Here is a 7,586-nt window from a genome sequence, read left to right on the forward strand (position 1 = left end):
TTTGGATATATGAGAGTTTCAAAAGATTACATTGTTCCCCAATAACCTAGGGTTTAGTTCACCATAATCATGGTGAAACTAGATGAAATATGATGAAAGAATGGAAGAAATAACCCTAAACTTGGTAGATTGGAGCCTAAGCATCCAAGGAACCTCCTCCAAGGTGTGTGGAATAGCTCTGGACGTTTCTCTCTGCCAAAAGAATGTGTTTTGATTCGCACTAGGGCTATATATAAGCCCAAAAAGATAGCAGAAAGATTACAGAATCTAGCTAATAAAAACAGACCACCGCCTAGGCGCTTAAGTTCACCGCTCAGTGGTTTCCCTCTAGCTGCTTTGATTGCTCAGCAGTCAGTTTTGCCGCTGAGCGGTTTTCCCTTGATCGCTCTGGACGCTCAGCGGTCCATTCTGGTGCTCAGGGGTTCACTTGACCCTTCTTTTCAGCCTTTTTCCTCTTCTTTCACGGGTCTAAGTCCAGCTTACTTCACTTCCATCTTCAATTCACCTTAAAACCCTGCAAAACAATGTAAAAACAAGCATAATATCTCTAAAACCACCTTTTGACTCTCACAAGACTCAGCTAAGTGTTTTGCTTGATTTTAAGCTCATTTTAAGCCATAAAGGGTGTATTTTAATATCAAATTTAAGTATGAAAATAACGGTTTTTAGACCGTTATCACAACCCCAAACTTAGAACTTTGCTTGTCCTCAAGCAAACAAGACAAAACTTGGCTTTCCACTTTTTAATCAAATACTTCACACTTTTCAAAATTCCTTTTTCTCACAACAAGTTATTATACAATTCATATTTTCAGTGGAATCCTATAAAGATGCATGCATTCTTTCAATCCAATTTAGTTCACATAATCAATCTTTTTCCAACAGATGTTTCGTTAATGAATGATCAATCAACTAAGCATAGTTGTAAACATGGATTTAACAATTTTCACCAAGCAAGTGTTTCACTCAATATCTCAAGTGTTTAGGAGGTCACTCTACTCTCTACTATTCACATGTCACATAAAACAATATTGTCATTCATCTAAAACAATCAAAATCTACACATGCAAATGTCATCACAAGGACTTTTTCCAAGGCTAGTAATGTGGCTGGGCTATCAAGAAAAATTGGTTTTTCTAGAATACAAAATCCTTGAGTTAAGAGAGTTTAAATCATCATTCAAAGTTCAAGCATACTCTCTTTTTAACCAATCTCACTCATTCCCAATTTCTTCCCTTTTTCCTTTTACATTGAGTTCACTTTATCTACTTTTTCTCTTTTCTTCTTTTCTTTTCTTTCTCAAGCATTTTTCTTTTTCATCTTTTGAACTCAAGGTTTTTCTTTTTCTTTTGCCTTTCACTTTCCCCAACTCAAGGTAAATCAATTCAACAAGGGTTTTCATACTGTTTAAGGGCAAGGTTCAAAAAGGATATATCATTTAAAATTCTTTGGGTGAAAATTTGGCTAAGGGCTTTCCAAGCATGGCCTTGATCATATGACATACACATGCAATTCAATCAATTATCAAGATTAAGTCAATATCATTCATGATTTCCTGTGAACAATGCACACGTCAATGAAAACTCTGAAGCTCAATACCTCACACAAATGCTTTCTCACTTCTCATTCATGAATCCTGCTTAGCATCACAATCACAATCATAATCACTTACTCATCTGTTCACATAATTAGTGAAACATTAACCTGGATATCAACATTCACACATTCTCAATCATCATCCACAATCAATCATCAATAGTAAATAACTCATCATGCAATAAAATTGAACCATCATCAGAATCAGTGTACAAGCCAAGCATAGACACAAGAATAAAACCTATACTACTAATTCAAAGTACAAGAGAAAAAGAAAAATCCCTGTCCAAATGCTGGCATCCATCAGTAGATGCCCTCAGCCTAAATCCTCATCTGAATCATACTCATCCTCATCCTGGGCATCCTCAAAGTCCTCATCCTCCTGGTCATCATCCTATCCACCTGAGGCTCCAGCTGCTCTAGACCCACTGCCTTGTGCCTGCCCTTAAGGCCAAGCCATCACACTATGGAACTTGTCCATAGTCCACCTGTGCATTGGTGGCTGATCATATAGTCCTACAATAATCTCGGCAGTGGCCACCTGCCCTCTACGAAGGGACTCCATCCTTGCCTCCATCATGGACATATACATGTCCCTCATCTGGAAAGGATCAAGCTGTTGCGCCGGTGCATCAACAGGCTCATCCTCCTACTACGCTGCTGCCCTCCTAGGACGTCTCCTAGGAACTGCTCCAGCTGGCTCATCACCTCCATAGTACTGACGATAATAGGAGGCATCAATAGCTCTCCTCGGCCTCTCATAGGGTGGAACTGTAGTGTCCACTCCTACCTGCTGGCACAAGTATGTAATTAGGGACGGATGTCCCAGTGGTGTCCTGTTGCTTACAGTGTTGGCGCAACTCAGAATTTCGCTGGTAATAATCTTACCAACGTTTACATCCATCTGCCTCAGCATAAAATAGATGACCAGAATCCGATGTAGTGTGATGTCAGAAACATGAGAGCTTGGCTGGATGTTGGCATGAGTAAATGCCATCCAGTACTTGGCTAGGGGAGCCAAATCTGCCCTAAGGATGTTAACTGGTGCTCCATTAGGGTTTCTCTAAAAATGCCTCCCAGGGATACACATCACTCTTTCAATATCTTCATAATCCCTGGCCTCCCCTAGTATAGCAACATTCCTGCACTGTTCTCCTGGCCACTCAGTTCCTAAGAAGGCATTAATTGTGTCGGGGTCATAGCTGATCAAATGCCCCCTCACATAACTCATGTATCTCCCAGCTGATATTCCTCCGCTGGGTAAGGCGTTGGCATAGAACTCCTTCATCAACTCAATGTTGGCTGGTGCTGGATATGTAGTCAGTCTCTCCCAACCTCGCCTTTCAATCTCCAAACCAAATTCTGGAGCTAAGTCAGGGATGTACATGACCTTCCTCTCCATTAGCAAACGCCTCTCCTGGACAGTAGTATAATGCTCTTCATGCTTCCTTGAAAGGAACCTGGAAGAATAGAATCTCCTAGGTCTCTCTGGCTTCTTCCTTTTGTTGTAGCTTTAACTCTTCTCGAGGTAGACATTCTTGTATCAAATAAATTCAAAAATATTCACAGAAACATCATTAGAGGTTAGTACATCATCAATTTTATAACTCAGATCACACATAATCCAGTTTTGAGGGAAAACAGGGCCCCTCAGCATCCAAACATCCAAAATTGAAATCATTTAGGCAAATCTGCTGCAGACCGCTCAACGTCCATGAAGACTGCCCAGGCGGTTTGCCTCCAGCCGCACCACCGCTTAGCGCCAAAACAGACCGCTCAGCAGTGGCGGCTAGGTTTTTCCAAAAACTCTTCCTAAATGGTCCTAATCTCCACTCTTTTGCTAATTTCATCAATCCAAACCAAAATCATGCAATTCAATCGGTTTAAACAGTTCCTATTTCATCAATTCATGCATAGAAATCAAAAGCCCCAATTTATCATGTTCCTAAGCATGTTCATCAACAAATCCCAAAATAGAAACCCTAAACATGAATTTGCATACTTACTTGAGTGGAGATTTTGAATGCTTGCAGAATATTTGTCCAATTGATGATGAATGTCCTCTCCAATGCAAAACCCTCAACCAAAAACTCCAAACTTTGACTCAACAATGGTAGAAAAATAAATTTTTAGTGAGTGGGTGATGACAAAGTGAGGAAATCTTTCTAAAACACTCTTGAAAGTGAAAGTAGAGTGCTAGGGCTTAAGGAGACCGCTCAGGCGAAATGCAAAGAAGAGTTTCAAAGTGAAGAACTTCAAAAACCGCTCAGCTTTTAAGAAAAGCCGAGACTCATCGCGCTGCAACCGCTCAGCGGTAAAATTGACTACTCAACGATCTACTGTAAATTTCACTTCTTCTTCGTTGCTTTCTTTTGAGTACTCTTACCTTATTGCATTCAGTTTCAACCTTCAATTCTTCAATTATATGCCTTTCCCCTCTCAAATGCAACAATTAAACATGCAATGCACTTAACACAAGATTAAAAACAATACAATCAACTGGGTTGCCTCCCAGGTAGTGCTTGTTTAACGTCTCGAGCCTGACCCAAACCTACTTAGCACTCATCAGTAAGTGCTTATCCTACCAACACCCTTCAGTAGGTGTACATACCTTGTATCCTTCAGTGGATACATAAAAGTTTTAGCATCCCTCAGTAGATGCTATCCAAAAAGTGTTCAAAAGTTCAATAAATTACATGTCCAAAATTAAATAAAACTAAAACTACAAATGTTTTATACAAGGTGGGATTAAATATAATCAAGTCATTCCATCCCGGTTGGGGTCTTCGTCTACCCAACTCATCAGTTGCCTTCTATCCACTCTTTTGATGGCTTTAGTATATGGTCTCCTGATCTCCACTTTGCCATCTTCTTTGATCTTATTGACAATCCACTTCCGATTTTTAAATCTTACCTGTGATCCTCTTGGAAGTGATGTATCTTCAGAGTGGATTCTTTCTCCTTTATCAACCTCCTCCTCTTCAGGTACTTGTAAAATATTACAACTGTTAGAATTGGTACCTGTTGTGCTATCATATGGTGCAGCTTCCCTTTTGGACTTTCTATGTTTGGGCCTTTTCTTCACTCTAACATTGCTTCCTTTAGAGCCAATTTGTAGAAGTACATTTTCTTTATCCCTCATCATGATTCTCCCATCATGGACACTAATCAATATCTTCGAAGTAGCCATGAAAGGTCTTCCAAGAATCACTGGAATCCTTTCCTCATCTTCCATGCCCATGACTATAAAGTCCACTAAAAATTCCAATTGCTCCACATGAACAACCACATTTTCCACCATACCAAGTGGCTTTTTAATGGAACCATCTGCTACCGTCACAGTGAGATTAGACGGTTTTAATGTTAGCCCCCCAATTTTTGTCAAGAAACGCATGCGCATCATATTAATGCTAGATCCAGAGTCTATCATTGCTCCTCCTACATCAAAACCATTCACAATACATGCAAGATGCAAACAACCTGGTTCTTTTACCTTAGGCGGATAATTCCTCTTTGGAGGTTGAATATCAAATTCCTGCTCATCATCATCTTCTTCCACATCTATCATATCTCCAAGATAATATTTCATCCTTGCAGGAATCTGTTTAATTACCGAAGGCACTATAATCACTTGGTTATAAACTTCTTTGTTCTTCCTGTTGTGACTAACTCTTGCTTCCTCTTCTTCCTCACCTTCACTGTTGCTTATCTCAATGACCTCTTTTTCCCCTTCTTCATCACTGCTTCCAATCTCTACAACTTCCCTTTCAACCTTTCTTTTACTCCTTGTTACCACAGCTTTGCATTATTCTTTGGGGTTAACATCAGTGTTAGCCATAAACTGGTTCTTTTCAGTGGTTTCTACTGTTTTTGACAGCTGCCCAATTTGCATCTCTAGTGATCTGAAACTAGCTTGGTCACTTGCACGATTGGACTCATAAACTTTCAAGAATTTTTCAAATCTATCGTTTAGATCTTTGACAAACTCTGTCAGATGTGTAACCTGCTGCCACATAGGTGAAGGTTGCTACTGCCTGAAGCCTCCTGTTTGCCCTGATGGGTTATTCTTTGTTGACCAATACTCGAATGATTCTTCCAACCTTGGCTAGGATTGCCTTGGTTGAAATTCCATTGCCTGTACTGGAATTGATTCCCCATGTAATTAGCTTCCTGTTGCATCTCCTCAGGTATAGCACATTGACCATTGATATGGTCACCACCACAGAAATCACATAATTGTTGTGTTTGGGAGACATTGCGAATCTCCTTTGGAAGTTGTGAGAGGATCTTTGTCAATGTATCTAGCTTTTGGGTCAAAATATGATTTTGAGCTAGCATTGCATCATCAGCAGGTAAGTGCAAGACTCCTCTCTTTTGTGTAGGTGTGCCCCTTTCACTGTACGCTTCTTGTCCATTAGCTGTCATACTCTCTATCAAGTCATAGGCCTCATCCTCAGTCTTCTGTTTGATATCACTTCCAGCTAAGGCATCCAACATCATCTTAGACTGCATGTTCAGTCCATCAAGGTAAGCAAGAACAAGAGTTGTCTTGTCAAACCCGTGAACTGGTGTCTTCCTGAGTAGGCCTTTGAATCTCTCCCATGCTTGACTTAAAGTTTCTTCCATGCCTTGCTTGAATGATGAGATCTCCAATCTTCCCTAAGTAATTTAGACTGTGGAAAATATTTGTAGACGAAATTTGTAGCCACAGTCTCCCATGTAGTAAATGTCCCTTCAGGGAAGGAATTAAGTCATGTCTTAGCATTGCCTCCCAATGAGAACGGGAACAAGCTAAGCCTCACTCTATCATCTGATACACCTGCCATCTTTACTGTATTGCAGATTTCACTAAACGCTGTCAAATGGTCATAGGGGTTCTCATTTGACAGACCGTGAAACTGGTTGCTTTGCACCAGGTGTATAAGTGTTGGGTTCATCACCATGTTGGTCGTTTGATCCGTAGGCACAACTATGCTGTTAAAATGGAAAGGGCCAACAACATTAGATTGGTCTACAAGAGTGCGTCTTGGGTGAGTTCGTTTAGCCATCTCCTTTACTTTTCTAACTGGTGAAGATGATAGTAATCTGTCAGAGGAAGGAAACAAATCCCTAGATGGGCGTCTAACTCTCCTTCTTCCCCTTGTCTCGCTTAAGCCTTCAAGAAGAGGTTGCGTATTTTTCTTGCTCCTAGTATGTCTAAGCTCCTGCTGCATACACAAGAAACACAAACCCTGGTAGCACTTTTATATATAAAAAAAATAAAAAATAAAAAAATAAAAAGATAAAATATATACAATCAAGTCAAACTTAATCAGTTTACACTACTAGATAAGTTAAACCACGAGTCCCTGGCAACGGCACCAAAAACTTGTTAAGTCCCTGGTAAGTGTACCAGATCGTTATCAAGTAATATAAATGGGTAAGTCCAAGTATCGTTTCCCAAAGGACTCTTAGGCCTTACTTTTCATGTAAACCAACCGCGTTAGACTTATGAAAAGAATTAAATTTAGGTGTGAATGCAAACAACAAAAATAAACATGCAAATGCAATGATTCAATTGGCTAAAGAAACTATGGATGAATGGAGTTGTTGGGGCTTATAATTTCATCTTATCCACCCTCATATATCTCCTATTCTTATTTAATTAGCTTATTTATTATATTGTCATGCAAACTTTCTTAGTCTACCCTTAACCCAATCACTTGGTGAAAAGAGCCTATTACTAATTACTGGCTTGTTATCCCTAGCCTCCCCTAGTAATTAATAATGCATGATAAACGGAAGCAAAATACAATTGATCGTCCTACCCTTATCCCTAGGCGGTATTAGCATAATCAACGAATTCAACACCAGTTCATGACATTACTATACGTCCCCGTATTGATAAAGACAAATAACATTTACCGAATGACTTAAACGATAAAAGCATTAAGCAAAGGTGAAGAACCCAACAATTGATAAATCAAGCATATGCAAGCATATAAAATAAA

This window comes from Vigna radiata, unplaced genomic scaffold (genome assembly GCF_000741045.1).
Source record: "Vigna radiata var. radiata cultivar VC1973A unplaced genomic scaffold, Vradiata_ver6 scaffold_284, whole genome shotgun sequence".
In the NCBI taxonomy this organism is placed as follows: Eukaryota; Viridiplantae; Streptophyta; class Magnoliopsida; order Fabales; family Fabaceae; genus Vigna; species Vigna radiata.